The sequence below is a fragment of the Ambystoma mexicanum genome, chromosome 13, assembly GCF_040938575.1.
Source record: "Ambystoma mexicanum isolate Mex_15411 chromosome 13, UKY_AmexF1_1, whole genome shotgun sequence".
Lineage (NCBI taxonomy): Eukaryota > Metazoa > Chordata > Amphibia > Caudata > Ambystomatidae > Ambystoma > Ambystoma mexicanum.
Genome location: NC_090938.1, coordinates 655,258,617 through 655,276,087, shown reverse-complemented (window position 1 = coordinate 655,276,087; position 17,471 = coordinate 655,258,617). Strand labels below are relative to the sequence as shown.

General features: G+C 49.3%; 1 protein-coding gene across 5 annotated transcripts in view; it reads right to left on the bottom strand.

Annotated features, from left to right (window-relative positions):
* SCRN2 (secernin 2) overlaps nucleotides 1-17,471 on the bottom strand; it is a 294,151-nt gene that overhangs the window by 71,193 nt on the left and 205,487 nt on the right. The window lies entirely within an intron of this gene.

Sequence of the window (17,471 nt, the reverse complement as noted above, 5' to 3'; positions counted from 1 at the left end):
AGGCTCGTTGAGGAGGAATTTCAACGGAACCTTCGTCATGAAAGAGGGGCGGGTACGCAATACCACCCTTGGTTCGTGGAAAGTCAGATATGGTTGCTTGCAGGATAGGGCCTGGATCTCACCCACACGTCTGGCAGAGGTGACAACCATAACGAAAGCCATTTTGCAGGAGAGAAACTTGAGTGGGGCGTAATGCATAGGTTCAAAAGGTGCCCCCATGAGCCTTGTCAGGACCACGTTGAGTTCCCATGCTGGGGCAGGAGCCTCACTGGCGGAAAAGATCGGAAAAGCCCTTTGAGGAACTCCTTGATGATCTCCCGGGATCTGGTGTAGCGTGAGATGGCCGCCAGATGTACCTTGATGGATGCATGAGCCAGTCCAGATTTTGCAAGGACAGCAAATATGGAAGAATCTGTGGAGCCATGACCCTCATAGGGGTAATCTTCTGCGACCAGCACCACGTAGCAAAACGCTTCCACTTATGGGCGTAGCACTTTAGAGTCCACAACGCCCTGGCTTTGGCGAGAACTTCTCTGCAGTCCGCTGCCAACTCACAACCTCCAAACTCTAAGGCTGCAGGAGCCATGCCCTCAAGCTCAGTGATCCTGGGTCGTGATGAAGGATTGCGCCTCCCTCTCTGGTGAGCATATCCGGAACTACCAGCAACTTGACTGGAGGCGACACTGACAAGCCGAGTAGGTCCGGATACCAAATCTGCCTCGACCATGCTGGGCTGATGAGTATCATCTTGCATCAACACTGTCGCAGTGTGTTGATGACACGTAGCAGGAGAGGAAACGGGGTGGAAAGCGTACAGAAACGGACCTTTCCACAGGAGGGAGAACGCATACCCCAAGCTCGTCGGTTGGTGGAATCTGCTGGCAAGCTTCTGGCATTTGGAGTTTGCTGCAGTGGCAAAAGATTCATCAGGGGTCTGCCACATTTGACAAACAGGCGGCCCACTAATCCTGACGAAGTTCCCACTTGTGGCAGGAGCGCAGTTCCCTACTGAGGGAGTCTGCAATGGTGTTCTTGATGCCCGCCAGGTGGAGAGGGACGAGGAATATCCTGTCAGAGGCCCAGTGCCACAAGTCCTGAGCTACCTTGGAGAGCTCTGGGGATAGAGTGCCCCCTTGCTTCCTGATGTAGAACATGGTGGTGGTGTTGTGCATGAAGATCCTCACTACCTTGCCCTTTGGATACGGTAGGAAAGACCTGAAGGTCCAGAATACTGTCCGTAGCTCCAGGATGTTTATGTGCAGATCCTTCTCCTCTGGAAACCACATACCTCTGGTGTGTAGACGTCCGGTGTGAGCCCCCCAGCCTTCCAGCGAGGCATCCACGGTGACTGTCTCCTGGTATGGCAGGGTCTGAAATCCCATCCCTTGGGTGATGTAGGAGCGCATCCCCCACTACTCCCATCACCCACCGGAACCCCTCAATGAGAGGGATCTTGTCCACAAAAATCCCGGACACTTGTATCCAATGTGCATCCATGAATTCCTGTAGGGGTTGCATCGGCAACCTGCAGAGACTGACTAGTATGATGCAGGACGACATCATGCCCAGCAACGACTTGATGGCCCGCACCGTGGCCGTCTTCACTGACAACAGCCGCTGCACTTCCCTTGAATGGCTGCTAGCCTCTCCTCCTAGGGTGATGCCAGGCAAGCCACTGTGTTTGGGTCTAGCGCCGAGGAACAACACGTTCTGCGATGGCGTTAAGCAGGACTTCGGGTAGTTTACAGGGAATCCCAGCTTCGTCAGTAGTCGGACGGTCTCCTTCGTGTGCTCATCGGCCAGTTCACAAGAGCGGGCGCTTATCAGCCAATCACCCAGGTACGGGTATACGTGTATGCCCTGCAGACGCAGATGGGCTGCCATCGATCCAGGCCTTTTGTAAACACTCTTGGGGCCAATTTCAAGCCGAATGGTAGAGCCGTGAACTAGTAGTGTTGGCCTTGCACCACGAACCGTAGGAACTTTCGATGTTTCCTGTGGATGGGGACATGGAAATACACATCCTCTAGGTCCAACGGCATAAAGAAATCCCCTTTCTGCAGTTGGCTGAGCATGTGCTGCAACGTCACCATCCTGAATTTTTGGGACTTGAGGTACTTGTTCAGACGGCACAGTTCCAGGATGGGCCTCCAACCACCTGTCTTCTTTATTACCAGAAATGATATGCAATAGACTCCGGAGCCATTGGGGAACAAGCTCTATCGCCCCTTTTCCGTAACATGGCTCACACTTCTAGGAGCTGAGGGAGGTGAAGCTCCTGACAGGGAACCATTGGAATACGTGGCCACCTGCATTGGAACTCCAAGGTGTGTCCCTAGGCGAGAGCGTCCAGCACCCATCTGTCGGCGGTGATCTTCTTCCACTCGCTGACGAACCTAGTCAGCCGGCCTCCCACCAGGTTGCATGAGTGGGGGCCCGACGCCTTGATCGGTTCAGGCTTGCTTGGGTGCCGGTGCCCTCCACTGTGTGCAATGCTGACCTCTGCTACTGTAGGCCTGGGCGAGACCCCTGTAGGCTTCCTGCGTAGTTGCCTGTAAGATGTGGAGAATCCCTTGGATGATCTGCTCGATTTTCCCCTGGAGAAGTGAAAAGACGAGCGATGCTGCTGAAGAGTGCCACAGGAACGTGCCATCTCTGTATCTGTCTTTATGGCTTGAAGGGATTTGTCCACCGCCTTCCTGAACAGATTTTCTCTGTCAAAGGGCATGTCCAGCACCTTTGCATGAACGTCCTGATGAATGTTCGTGGCCTTCAACCATCCCTGCTGACGAAGGCAGGATCTGTTTCAGATCTGCTGGAAACCTGAGTCGACAATGTCCACTGCCACCGTAATGGCATGGTGCAACTCCACCTCCCCTTCCTGAAAGGAGGGCGAGAGCTTCCATTTTCTTGTCGTCAGGGAGGACTTGCAGGATTGGGCCCAGCTTGTACCAAAGCTCCCAGTCGTATCGGGCCAAGATAGCCAGAGCATTAGCCGCCTTGATTGTGGATGCTGCTGTGTAAATGACACTACTGAGTACGGTGACAGTTGTGACCTCAAGCACTTGGACGCGGAATCCAGCAGCAAATATTTCTTCTCCAGCCCGTCTCGTTTGGTTGGAACCGTGCATGGGTTCTTCATGAAGGCTAGGCCTTCCTCCCAAATGTCGTCCAGAAAGTGTACCACCATGATCGTCTTCCTCTTGGACTCTCATTGCTGATACAAGAAGCCCTCTATCTTGGTTTCCTCGGGGACCAGCTGGAACAGCTCAGAGGCCCTGGAGATCATCGAATGGAATGATCCCACCTCGTCTGGTGGAGAGACTATGAGGGGTGTCCAGGTGCGGCGATTCATTGTCTTTCCAGGGAAGAAAGCCTTGTCTTTGTCGGTTTCCGTGGCCGTCTCCCTACCAGTGTCCGTGTGCATATCTAAGCCTGCTGGTGAAGTCAGGGCCCAACGTGCTGGAGGAGGCTGATGTGGCGGCGTTGGATTATGCTTTCTCTTACACAGAGACTGATTAGGAGCCTGCAGCACCACAGGTGTCGGTGCTGGGGGCAACATCTACTGGATCTCTGTCACTAGGGTGTGGAGAGTCGACAGGATGTCCATGGATATGTCCCTCAGCTGCGGAGGGAACAATGGATCGCTATTCCCTGCGCCACCATCATCGTCCTCGTGGACCGTATTGACGGACTCTTGGTCGTCATTTGTGGATGAGCTGTCCAATGGTTAAATCCAACCTTGGAGGGCTGTTTTGGGGCCTTCTCAACCCCACCCCCTTTTTCCTCCCTTCGGGTTTTGAACCAGGATCTGGACCCATTTCTCCCTGCTCCGTCTCCCATCGGGATGCCTGCAGCCTTCACTGCTGCCTCGGCAGCCGTGTTGTGCCTCGGAGGCAGGGATACCCTTTGTGCCGTAGGAGCCACCCATGGCGGTTCGGCACCTACCGCTGCCATGGTCATCACAGCAGGTGTCGACGAAGTGGTCGAGGACTTCCGCTGCACCGGTTGAGCTTGCTTGGGCTGCGCAGCCTTCTTCTCTTCCTCCGGCCTAGGCTTTTCTGATTTCTCCTGTACCTTGGCCGGAGTGGACGACTTTGTCTTTGAGGAAGAGCTTGATGGCAGGCTAGCTATGGAGGCGGGCGACAATGGTGATCGCGGCCTATCCAACCTGGGACCTGCACCAGCAGCGAACCTGGTTGAATTGGACTTGTGATTCTTGGCCTTATCTTGGACCCCCACGGATGGGGTGACCTCAAAGGACTTTGATCTCTTCCCAGAGGGCGACTGCTCTTTGGACTGGCCGGTCCTGGGCGAGACATGACCCTGTGCAGACCACGGGGCAGAGGTCCTTGATCGAAATGAGCCATTCCGCCAGCCTGCTTTGCCTGTCTCTGTCTTTTTTCGAGAAGCCCAGGCATATCTCGCACCCATCCTTGTTGTGGTCCTGGTGCAGGCAGTAGAGGCATTGTAGATGTTTGTCCTCCACAAAGACATTCCGTAGCCTGCATTTGGTACAGGGCTTGAAGAGGACCCTTCCCTCCTTTTTCTCCTCTGTCATGGTCGCAGGGTGCGAAGTAGGCCCAAGATGGGCTTCCAGAAACTTCAAAGAATCTTTGCCCTTGAGGGGTGCAAAACTTCACCGACCACGGGTTCACGTTACCGGCCGATGAGGAAAGAGCACACGGGCTCTGGTGGAAACAAATATCAGACCTTTCTGGGGAAAAACTGGGAGAAAATGTACAAATAGCTCTGAGAGCAACTCCAGGACTCCCAACACTGAAGCGTGCAGTACAAATCTGAAGATTGCTGCCAGAGGCAGGGCTTAGGGAGAGGACTGTCTTTGGATGGGGGTAGTATGACCCAGAAGACAGTGATTGGTTTAGAGGAGAAATACAGTTTTAGAGTGAAACAGTTTTTTCTTTTACCAAGGATTTCCAGCCTGACCACGGGGAATATTCATGAGCATGTGAATCCATGCCAGACCTCATGCTGGAGAATATCTACTGCTGTGTGCACCCCAGAACCTCACCATAGATGTTTATGTCCCACCATGTTGGAGCAAATGCTCAGTTGGATAAGGTACGGCACTTCGGCTCTCAACATGTGTGACAGATAGAGCTGGTTCGCCCACTCGAGATAAAATCTCACTCTGTCTTTGCAATGTAGTTGTCACCAAGCACTTGGGAATTTCAAGATGGTTTCATATTCTAAATACACAAGTGTTGATGGTAAATGTATTGCTTTTCATTTGCTAAATTTTAAATTAGACACACACAAATTGTTTGTTTTCATCTGCACCTTATCAGCTGGACATGATATGGCATTTATAACGCGCCTATACACAAGTGTTTCAAGGCGCGACAAGTCATGGGAGGGGGAACAAGGGAGGACAGACAGCGATCCTACTAGGCCAGGTGTCATTCAGATCGCAAGTGCATGGGAAGGGGAAGGAGGAGCAGTGCGAGGGAGAAGGGGGAGAGGACAGTGCAGTACATGGGATAAGAACCAAACAAAATAAATAAATAAAGAAAATAGTATGTAAAAGTACGGCCCACTGATGGCAAGTGCAAGGAAAGTGCAGCCATCAGGTGTCAAGTGCTGGTGGTGGGACTGTAGGGATACAGAACCAATCCCCAAGTGCCGGGGAAGCCGGGAAGGCAGTGCAGGAGTGCGACTGGCAGGGGAAGGGACCTGGGCCCGAGATCAGAGGGTGACCAGGTAACCAGTGCAAATTCAGTGTCAGCCAGGAAGTCAGCAAGGGAGAGGAGTAGAAAAAGCAGAAGCAAGTGCTTCTGGAATGGAAGATGATTCTCCTCAAATTTCAGGGAGGCAGGGAGGCTGTTCCAGAGGGAGGCACCAGCCGAAGAAAGATCTACCACCAAATCGTTGCTTGGAGAAGCAACTGGCTCTGAGGGAATTTGAGGTAGATGAGTGAAGAGCTCGAGAGGGAAGGTGTTTAGGGAGAGAGATTTGAAGGTATTGAGGCCGCAGGCCCCAAAAGGCCTTATGGACGATGCAGAGGGTTTTGAACTTAATCCTCGCAGCCACTGGGAGCCAGTGCAGAGATTTCAGTCCTGGAGAGATACGATCCCTGGGCTTGAGGCCAAGGACAAGTCTTGCAGTCCTGTTCTGGATAAGTTGCAGAGGGCTGAGAGTAGAAGCAGGCAGACTTAGAAATGACATGACATGACATGAACATCTATTGAGCAGGATATATATATTATAGGGCGGCAATAGCCACCCTATGGTGAAGGCGAGTCGGACTCAAATAGGAACCCCTTAAATTCTATCATTAATAACTTTTGATTCAAGTAACGGATTTGACCAACATTTCAGAAGTGATTAAGGACTCGCAGGCCCCCCGCACCTCTCAGACTGCAAAGTTTTGTAAAGATAGGTTAAAAAATATGAAAGTTATTAAGAAGACAAATATTTCTTTTTCCAAAGTTGCGGCCTACTTCCCCATTCCTTTTCCCATAGACAAACGGGATACATTTTTGACAAAATGCACAGCCCAAACCGCTGGATGGATTTGGACCAGGTCCGAAATAACCTGGGCACGAAGCGTTGACTTGCGATCCATGCATGGTTTGGGGTTATTCCGTGCAGTAGTTATTTAAATATGTGACGGAGAAGGGGGTGCCCCCTTCTCAAAAATGTATAGTTATACCTCCCATGGTGCATTGCAGGATAATGGTTTTCAGAAATGAAAAAGCTGACATCTTGTTTTTCTCTCAATGCGAGAGATAACCGCGGCTGTAGCCGAGAATATGGGAAAATGAAAGGCAGGAAAAGAGCTATTTTAAAAAGGTAAAAAAAAACATGCAAATGCCATCAGGTTAGAGATGGGGGTGGCTAGAGGGCACCAAGGGAAACTTGGGAGTTGGATTGGGTCTAGGGACTGAGTTTGCAACACAGTTTCTGTAGCCTCGGCTATAGCCGCAAATAGCCGACATCCCAAAGCAAACTGCATCGAAGAAACAGCGTGTTTTGTGGAGGCAAGGAGAGGTGAGAAGGCCATTGCGGGAGTGGGAGGAGCTGGCGCAGAGGGGGGCACTTGGTGAGGGCTTGAAAGCATTTTCTTTCCAGCCGTTTTCCCAATATTTTCGTCTATATTCAAGGTACGATAGCCAAGGGTATGTGTAGTTCAGTACCAATGGTTACAGTTTATTTTATTTATTTTTTAAAGTGCCCATGGCCAGTGACACGATTGCCATCCAGGACTCCCATCCATGCAGTAACCAGGACAGACCCTGCTTAGCTTCAAAGTGATGAAGGAGCCAGCCTCCTCAGGCCATGTTGCCTGATAAATGATCAAAACTTACAAGACCACTTCGAGAAACGGGCCGTCTCGTCCCTTGCTTTGAAGCTAAGCAGGGGCAGTCCCGTTTACTGTATAATAATAATATTAATGCATAATGCATGGATGAGCGACCGAATGGGCATCCGAATATATATTTCCAGGGTCAGGAGATGCCGCGAAAAATTATGAAAATCCACGTTGCCATAACATGGAAGTTTATTAAATGTAAACACAGCAGAGGCAGGACACAAACAGGGACAGGATCCTTAATGACGCGTTTTGCGCTCACAGAGCGCTTGTTCGCTCACAGAGCGCTTGTTCGCATAAGGGTAACACTGCATGAATGGGGATTATATTTTTTAAGTGAAGTCCTTTCTCAATGTTAGCAGTAAGGTTGGGTGCAACAGGGAAGTAGTAATATGCAGGCAGACATGTTGAAACGGAGGAGATTGCATAATGTGAACAGCAAAAACACTCAGAAGATCTTGAACAACAATGTAGAATAAATGTCTAATCACATTTAAAAGCAATGCAAAATGCAAAGCATTAGAAACATATTAAAGACGGAATCCACTCAAAGAATGAGTATTTTGTTTTTTAGACAAATCTAAAATGCCAGTGCATTAGCAGCAATAGAACAGGCATAATAAAACCCACGTATCAATGAAGATACTCTAGCAGCAAACGATGAAAAGTGCAAGTGCATATGCATATTCAAGACCACGTACTGCCAAATGCAAAACGTACATAAATGTCTAGATCAAAGACATTTTGAATCAAGTGCAAGTGCCTACAACAAATACAATTATGCTCGATGAGCATCGACCGTAATAAAGTGCTAGTGCAAACAGCTTCTCTATTTTATTTATTTATTTTAATTTTTGTAACGCGCCAGCATCCCCGCGGGCCTCAGGGCACACACAGAACAAAACAAGGACGAAGACAAACAGGCATAAGAGGCAGAAGGGGGGAAAGTCAAAGGATTATTCCAAGTTGAAGAAGTGAGTCTTTATAGCACGTTTGAACACGGTATAGCTTTGGATCTGCTGTATCCTAGCTTGAAGTTTGTTACAAAGAAAGGGCCCCGGAGCATCAAGGGTAGTACCTCCAAATTTGGCTGTCCTAAATTTAGGATGTTTGAGAATGATCGCCGAGGAAGAGCGAAGGTTCCTCACATTGGGTTTAGTGCTAATACGGGATGACAAATAGGTGGGAGTGCTAAGACTGAGGCATTTGTGGGTCGTGGTAAGCATCTTATGTGTTATGCGGTGTTTGACGGGAAGCCAGTGGAGTTTTTTCCTGAAGGTAGAAATGTGTGTACGGCGAGACTGATTGAAAATGTTACGCACTGCATTATTCTGCCCCACTTGTAGAGATTGGATATTAGAGGCTGAGGTGCCTGCCAAGAGACTGTTATAATAGTCTAATCTTGAATTGACTAGTGCAGTGGACAAAAGAGCACAGTTCTCTTCCGAGATGAATGGTCGAACATATCTTATTCTCTTGTTTATAAGACCACAGCTGGATTTTATGCAGGAAACGTGGGATTTCATGGAGAGTTCTTCATCAAGAACTACTCCTAATGTCTTGACTTTCTTTTGAACGATAATGGTATTATTGGCTATATGGAAACTGGCATAGTTCGAATCAAGTTTCGCCCGGGTTTTTTTAGATGCCACTATAAAGAATTCGGTCTTTTTATCGTTCAAGGCAAGAGAATTGCAGGCCATCCAATCTTGTATGGCTTTATATATTTTTTTGATGGTTTCCGTGTCACTGCTCTATGAGCCACTCAACTGTATAACAACCTGAGTGTCATCGGCGTCATTTGTATATTGCACTCATAATTTGTTCAAGAGGTCAAGAAGGGGCCGGATGTAAAGATTGAAGAGCAGCGGCGACAGACATGCGCCCTGAGGAACTCCGCAAGTCTGAGAGACTGGGGAAGATCGATTATCACCAACGCAGACCCATACCATTCTGGGACCCAGAAAGGAAACAATCCATTTGGATGCGATTGCAGAGCAGTTGGCGACCTCTCCGAGCCTTGACACCAGTAAGCTGTGATCAACTAAGTCAAAGGCTGCAGAGAGGTCCAATAGCATAAGCAGAGCAGCTTGGTTTTTGTCAGCTATGCTAGCTAGTGTTGATTTGAGATCCAGCATAGCAGTCTCAGTCTCGTGACGAGCTCTATATCCCGACTGACGGGAACCCAAGAGGATGTATTTTTCAACATGGGCCTGTAACTGTAAGTAGGCAAGTTTGTCAAGTATCTTGAGGACATAGGGCACGTTAGTTATGGGCCTGTAATTGTCGTTGTTGGCTGGATCCAGGTTTTCCTTTTTCAGTAGAGGAGTTATCCATGCCGATTTTAGCATGTCCGGCACCAGACCTTCATCAAAGGAGAGGGTAACCAGTTTGGTGATCCATGGAACCAGGGAATCTAAGGACTCCTTAAGGATGCTAGTGGGGCAGTCGTCAGCAGGACAAGACGTGGCTTTGAGGTCCTGTATGATTTTGGATACTTCATCTTCAGTATAGTGCGTGAATGAGAATTGAGCGATAATGTTTTCATGGGATTAAATGAAGTGAGAGATTGTGTGGAAGTTACGTTGCCTAAGGCTTTACTGATTTTTTCATTATGTGAATCAATCTTGAGAGAAGAAAGGCGTCATGAATGCCCAGACACCACTTATTATCCTTGATGATGTTGTTAGTGGGTGGAGGCTGATTTTGAAATTCTGCTAAGATTTTAAATAACTCCCCAGTGTTAGATGGAGCATTCACTATTCTTTCATTATAGTGTGTAGCCTTAGTTTCTATGATGAGTTTTTTGTAGTTGAGAATGGATTTTTTAATATTTTGTTAGGGTGTTGTTGTTTGGGTCTTTCCTCCAGGCTCTTTCAAGAGCTCTCTTTTCTTGTCTGGCAGTAAGAATGTCGTTATTGAACCAAGTGTTCTTTGTGGTTTCGGTCTTAATTGCCTTCATTCTCAATGGAGCAAGGTCATTAACTGCTTCTTTGATATTAGTTGACAGATAGGAATCAGCAAAGTTGTCTAGCGGTTGGAGATTGGTTGATAGTAGTGCGGCAATCTAGCTGCGATCTAAAGTGCAAATGCATGAAATTGTCTAATTGCAGCCCTCGCTAACAGTAAGTTGTGATGACAAATAATCTTCATAGAACAATATTGCAAATAACATCACAATGAATAATTAAAATATTAAATTCATGAGAGGAACAAAAAAAGGGGTAATTGTCCAAATCAATAATATATGTTCACAGAACCTGCAATTCTGTTATAACAGAATTCCCTGCATTCTAAAAAGAAAACAACCACAACGTCGACATTTTAATACTGCTTTAATACTGCTATGGCTGTAACAAATGAGGCCTTGGTCCCTTGTGAATACAGTGAATGGAGCTGCGCGGGAAAAGGTAGACCTAATGGTCCAAACAAAAAAGGGTGGGGGGGGGGAATGCAAGATGTTGAGAAGGCTTAAAACCTATAAATACAAAGCAGCTACAAGCAAGACCATCGAGGTAAGACCAAGGTGCAAAGTGCAACAAGTGATTTCATGTCTGGACATTCAATTTGTGAAGTGGTGTGCTTTATTTTTGTACTGCATCACATGCAGTGTGTACTATGGGTCGTGTGCAGGTGCTGTGTGCTCAAAAGTAGTTCTGTGCGAGTTCCTGGTGGGGTGGGCTGCACGCCCATCCCCGATATCTCTGTGATAGGGTTGTCGCATGTCTGCTGCTGCATTCATGTCACCATCATCCTCTGGAGGCATATCCATATTGTGCAACATGGCACAGGCCAGGACTGTCTTGCACGCTTTCACTGGCCTGTACATCAGTGCCCCACCAGAGCAGTGAAGGTACCGAAAACGTGCCTTTAACAGCCCGAAGGTCTACTCAATTGTCATCCTTGTTCTGATGCGAGCACAATTGTATGATATTTCCTAGTGGGTCTGTGGATCTCTCACTGGGGTCATGAGCCAATGGTAGTAAGGGATAACCAGAATCACCTGCATGGAATGGGACACAGGGAAGACCATTTTATTGAGGTGACTGGGTTGTGCAAACATATTGGGATGTGGGTGTGTGTCACATGCATCTGGGTCTTTGCTCTTGCAGGCCCTCATTCACCTTGCTGCACCCTGCGACAGGCAATGCTGGTCAGGCCATGTGTAGGGTCTGACTCCCAAGGATGGGTTGGTGGTGGTGGGTGGGGCGGTATACAGTCTTTATAATGAAAAATAAAGAATGGAATTTATAATGAAAATAAAATGTATGTGGGGGTGGGGTAAAGGGTTAATTCTTGTGGGGAAGGGGTTGGGATGAGGTTTTAGTCAGGGGAAACAGGGGGTAGCTATGGTGCATTGCATGGGCCTGTCCGTCTGTGCCCAGACTGTGATGGAGTGTCCATCCGTTAACACATGTGGTAGATGCCAGTCATGGCCACCAACGCTTGCGTGCCGAATGTGTCCCTGCGTGGACATGGTGCCTTTGGGCCATGCACTGTTGACAGTGAACATCCTCCCCATGCCCTGGTGCACATGCAATGTGGTGTGTGTGTGTGTTGATGCTTTTACACACCCAATAGCGAGTTTCGCTGTCCAACATAACGCGCCACATACGCAGGCAGCATGCTATTCCGCAGGACCATGGAGTCATCAGTTGATCCCAGAAGATGCTCAGCAGTGTGTGATCATCAGGCCCACATCGCAGACGACCTGCACATTCAAAGAGTGGTACAGCTTTCTGTTTCGATACACCTCCTATGTGGCGTGGAGCGATTATCTCTATGTGTGTGCAGTTCACTGCACCCAATCCATTAGGCATGCCCGCGAGGGCATGGAGGCGGACCTTGGTGGTATTGACCTGTGCCTGTGTCATTGGTAAGGCAACGTGCTGGGACGCAGGACGGCATCCAGGACCTGCACCAGCAAAATTGAAAATGCTGGCTGAGAGAGGTCATGCCGCTCCCCGTCTGTGTTATGGAATGTGCTAGTGGCAAGAAAATGCAGCACAGACACCATGTTCAAAAGGAGGGGTATGGCAGTCCGGATGCCAATGATGCTCTGGATGTCGTCCTGGATGAGCTCCACGATTTCCAGGATGATCTCCCAGTTCAGACGGTATAGTGTGTGTATCTGCCTGTCAGTCAGGGATCAGTGTGGGCCATAGTGCGGAGTATAGGTGCACACCTCTGGGGCCCACCTTTCTGCACATTGTTCATCTGCATTCGCCTTCTCATCATCCTTCAATGCCCATTGGGTTGTTGCCACTGAGGCAGCTCCTGCTCATAGAGTTGCAATCCTGCATGCAGCACCTCTAGGTCCAGGACTACTGCTACGAGAGGCAGCATGGTTGTGTTGGAAGGTGTGTATGGTGTGGGTGTGGTCCTTTTCAGACGTTCCTGTGCGCATTGTGTGCAGCTGGGTCAGTTGGGTGTATGTGTGGCCTGTTCCTCAACACCTGGGCCTGGTTACCGCCTGCTCTGCGGTGCCAGTGTTCCTTGCACGGTTTTCCCGGTGGCAGGCATTTTTGTTCCAGTGTTTCTGGGGAAACCGCTGTTGTAATGCTATCTTGTTTCCATGGTGCCGGTGTTTCAGGCAAAGATTCGGGAGGGTCCTGCTGTTTCAGTCCCCTTTGCTACTGGCAAATTCTATCTCGTACTGATGCGGTCCGGAAATAGTGCTGGTAATCGGAAGTACCGGCACGTTGTTTCCAGACCGCCACACTTGTTATGAGGCCCATTGTCTCCAACGATGTGCAAGGTTTGGAGTGAAAGGGCTTCGCAATGTCAGGGTTCGAAATTGAGGGGTGCTGGGAGCTATTAAGCATCCTGCGTATAGCCTAGAAGAGCCTGGCAAGCTTAAAACCAACCAGGAGCTACTAGCTCCTCGTTCCCCAGTGGTAGGTCCTGGTGACTAATTAATGATGGATAGAGCTGCTTGTAGCTCCTGCTTATCCAATCTTAATTTTGAGGCCTGTATGTTCATAATTATTTTGTCTGAATAGTGTGAGAAACCAGAAGGCACTCTCACAGCTACTCCCCAGGGATCTTTTGCTCAGGTGGCCAGGGAAGGGCCATCGCTTTTGGATCCCTAGGGGTAGACAAGCAAGGGAGGATCAACTGGGTGAAGGGTACTTGCGGAGAGAGTGCTGAATGGCGAGGCATGGTATCCCCCTTTCTGAATATAGATACACCCCACCTTCCCTCAGCCTTCATGAGCTATGTCCACTCATGCCCTATCTTCCCCTGTAAATACCCACCAAGTACTGAGAAGAGTCAACTGGGAGCAATGCACACTTCCTATTACAAACACCACTCTAGTACTGAGCTGAGGAAGAATGGTGAAAGACCATGCAGTATTGAAGGTCAGACATGTCCCACTAATTGGGCTCATTGTAGCCAGGCAGATCAAGACAACACACACCTGAATCCCCTTAAGAGGGCTCAGGTGTATAAAAGAAGAGAAGGCAACCATGTGAGGGAGAAGGAGAACCGCCGGGTTGGGGCCAAACTAGATGAAGACTGGCAACAATCCCGGAAGTCCTGTAGGACCCGGGGAGAAGGGGTCGCCTTCAGTGTGGAAGGTGGGCAGACAGAACTGCCGAACAGCTGAGCTGCAGGAAGTATCTCACAGCAGAGAAAATGCGGTCGGCATTCGGTTAGCCGTACTTTGTGTTTTTGGCCTCCTTGCTGTATCCCTAGTCTGCTGTTGCTAACTGCTGTGTTCTAGGTCAGCCCCCCAACCCCAAGGATCCGACTCCTCCGACATTGTTGTTACTGTATTTTCTCTATCCACTAGGCCCTCTCACACTTCTTGGTTACCACTCCTCTGTTGTTACTGTGTCTCTGCTGTTCCACTAGGCTCTCTCCTATTCTTTAGGTCCCCATTCCACTATTACTGTGTTTCTGCTATTCCAGTAGGCTCTCTCTTCCCCCATCTATGTCCCCCATTCCACTGTGGTTCCTGCTGCTACTGTGTCTCTGCTGTCCCACTAGGCTCTCTCCCACTCTCTAGGTCCCCATTCCACTGTGGTTACTGCTGTTATTGTGCCCTGCTCCCCCTTGTATGCCCTGCATGGATTCTTGTTGTGTGCCCTGCCTTGCTTCCTGTTGTGTGTCCCTACTGTTGTGCTCCCCTGTGTGACCCTCCCTCCCTCCCTCTCCCTGTGCATACGGCGGTGCGCAGTACTGGCTGTGCTCCTCTCCTCCTCTCTCTCACCTCCTCCAACTTTCCTCCTCGCACCCCCCATTGTGATCTCCATTTCCCCACATCTTCTCTAACTGGTACTCTATCGACTATCCTATCTCTCTCACTAAGTCTGGAAGGAAAAAGTTAAAGAGGAATATCCTGGTCTCCAACTCAGGCCTTTCTATTGCTGATACCTACATCTGTGCTTCCTCCAGACAGACTCTCACCGACATCCTCTTTGTCGTTCCCTCTCCTGACCTATGGACTCCTCATATGGTCTCTGTTCTCTTTCCTATCTGCTCCTCCCCCATTGATGGTGGCACCTGGTGGGATGCCCTCTTATCCTTCCACTCCTCCAAAACCATCATAAATGTCTATCTGAATGGGTCCTCAGCCCAATCTCCCCCTTTTAGATAGGCGCTTCCCATGTCTTATCAACTTCCTCTCTTCTCCTGTTACTCGTCTAACACCTCTCTGGCTCCTTTGCCACTTCCTTCCTCCATCTCCTATCTGGCACCTACCACCTCCACCTCTCTGGCCTCCATGCCACCTCTGTTCACTCCCTGTGCCCACTCTAGGGCCCCTCTACAACCTCTGCTGGGTGTACCTCCCTCCTTTACCCCACCCAGGAAGTCTCAAATGTGGCAACCTGCTCCACATCGCTACTCTCAACTCTCGCTCTGCTGTCAAACAATCCTCTGACATCTGCGCCTGCTTGAAGACCTTGACCTGGATGTCCTCGCTCTCACCAAGACATGGTTCACGGCTAGCTTGGTCACAGGTTTCGATACTCTCCTCCCGGAGGGCTACAATATTCTCTCAGCCTAAACTACCAGCCCGGTGGTGGAGCGGCCCTGATCTTTCCGGAGTGGCTCTCTGCTTCTGTGATTCCTATGCAGGCCTACTCCTCCTTTGAATGCTTGGTCTGCAGGCTCTCTATCTCTCCTGGCCTCTCTCTAACTGTTGCCACCATCTACAGGCCACCTGGCTAGGCTGCTCTCGTCCTATCTGAATAGGCAGACCTCTCCTCTTCTCTCCTTGCTTCTACCACCAAGCTTCTCCTCGTCAGAGACTTCAACATCCACCTGGATGCTTCGAATCCCTCCTCTGGGCTCTTCCGCAACTTTTGCAACTCGCTCTCCCTTTCCATTCTTCCCTCTGGTTCGACGCACTCTGCCGGCCACACCTTGGATGCCCTCATCTCCTCAGATATCCCCCCTCTCCAACACTCTCACCGCTCCTCTCTCGTGGACTGACCACTTTCTTTTCTCCTCTGACCTGACACTGCGTGTTCCACATGCAAAGCCTACGCCAGCACTGGCACCTTCTTTCTCGGTCATTCAGCCCATGAAGCGAGTGTCAGTGGACGCATTTGCCTCAACTATCTCTTCTCGTCCTACTCCTGTGGCTAACTCACACTCTGACACAGACCTCTCTAACCTGCATCTCTCTATCTCCAATACTTTGGCAATCCTTGCCACTATCATGAGAATCCGTCAGAAGCCTACCTCCAAGTGCAACTCTTGGTATGACTTTGTCCTTGCCCCCTGAAAGGCAAGTGCCGGGTGGTTGAGAGTAAATGGAGGGCTTTGGACGCATTCTCTGATGAACTGCCCTGCCACATGCTCCAAAGGCAATACAGACACTCTGTCTTCTCCAAGAAGAGAGTCTACATCCAAGCCTGCATCAATGCGGCCTCCAACAACACGGCCAATCCTACTGCAGTCTCCACCTCTCCTGCCCCCTCCCAGGCCCTCTGCACAGCGCTGGCTTCTCACTTCTCATTTGCGTGTGGATGGACGTGCCTGGCAAGAGAGCAGCGCTTATGCTGTCTGCTTCCCGACTTTCGAAGAGGTGAGCGGGAACAGCAGGAGCCGCAGAAGGGAGACATGAAGAGCTTGTGAGTGTCAGAGGACAAGGAAAGACCAGAGCTCTCCCATAGGACCGCAGGCATGTAACGGTTCGCAAACCAAAGTGAAAGCGAACAATATTGAATACCGAACTGAAAGGAAAGTGCTATATGAGTGAAGGCACATCATATTGAATACCGAACTGAATGGACACTGCTATCTTGATTACGAATATCAAACGAACATTTGAAAGTTAAACTAACATAGTGAATTTCGCACTGTGCCTAAGCAACGTTGTGAACCGAATGAAAGCATATGGCAAGTTGAACACTTAAGTATTTGAACTGCAAATGTGAGGAAGATTTTTTAGCTTGTGGCAAAGCAAAAGACTGATGGATAAAAGTGTTAGACTAGCCAAAAGGAAAGACAAGTGTGGAAAACCTGAAACCCAAGGCAGAAGGGCCTGTGAGGGGCTAACCAAATCTAAGGGAGAGACTTGTGGTTGCGCGACCTGTAACGGGTGGACCGTTTGGTCTTACAACTGCACCTAGACCGAAGAGCACTCTAGTGTGAAGATCACAGACATTCTAAAGCAGGCCAAGCAGAAGCATAGGGTTCCTGGTTGCTCGTCCTGTGATGGGTGGACTGTGTGGTCTGATAACTGTGCCCAGATCGGGGAGCCCTAAATGACAACCAGCAAGGAACAGTGTGAGTGAGCCACTGACACACTGTTGAAATCTTGGGGAAGGGCACCCTGAAAATCAAAGGAGCCAAGAAGCTTTGTCTTGGGGGAAGGAAACCTCAGGATCTTTCTTTTCTTTTGTGTGAACAATATCATATTGAGCTTGGGGAAGGGAGCCTCAAGGCCTGGTTGAACTTTGATGAGCTAAACAGCTATTGGAACTCTATTGAGCCTGAGATAGAAAGCCCAAGAAGAATGAAGCTGAGAACAGCTGAGAGTTTACTTTTGAATGCTGTTTTTATTAAGCAGAAACTCCACACCATGTTTGTTTCTAGATGGGAGGGTAGGCATAGGTTTTGACAGCGACCGACGTTTTGATTTGGACTTACAGAGACACAGACTTCGCTTGGTTTTCTTTAG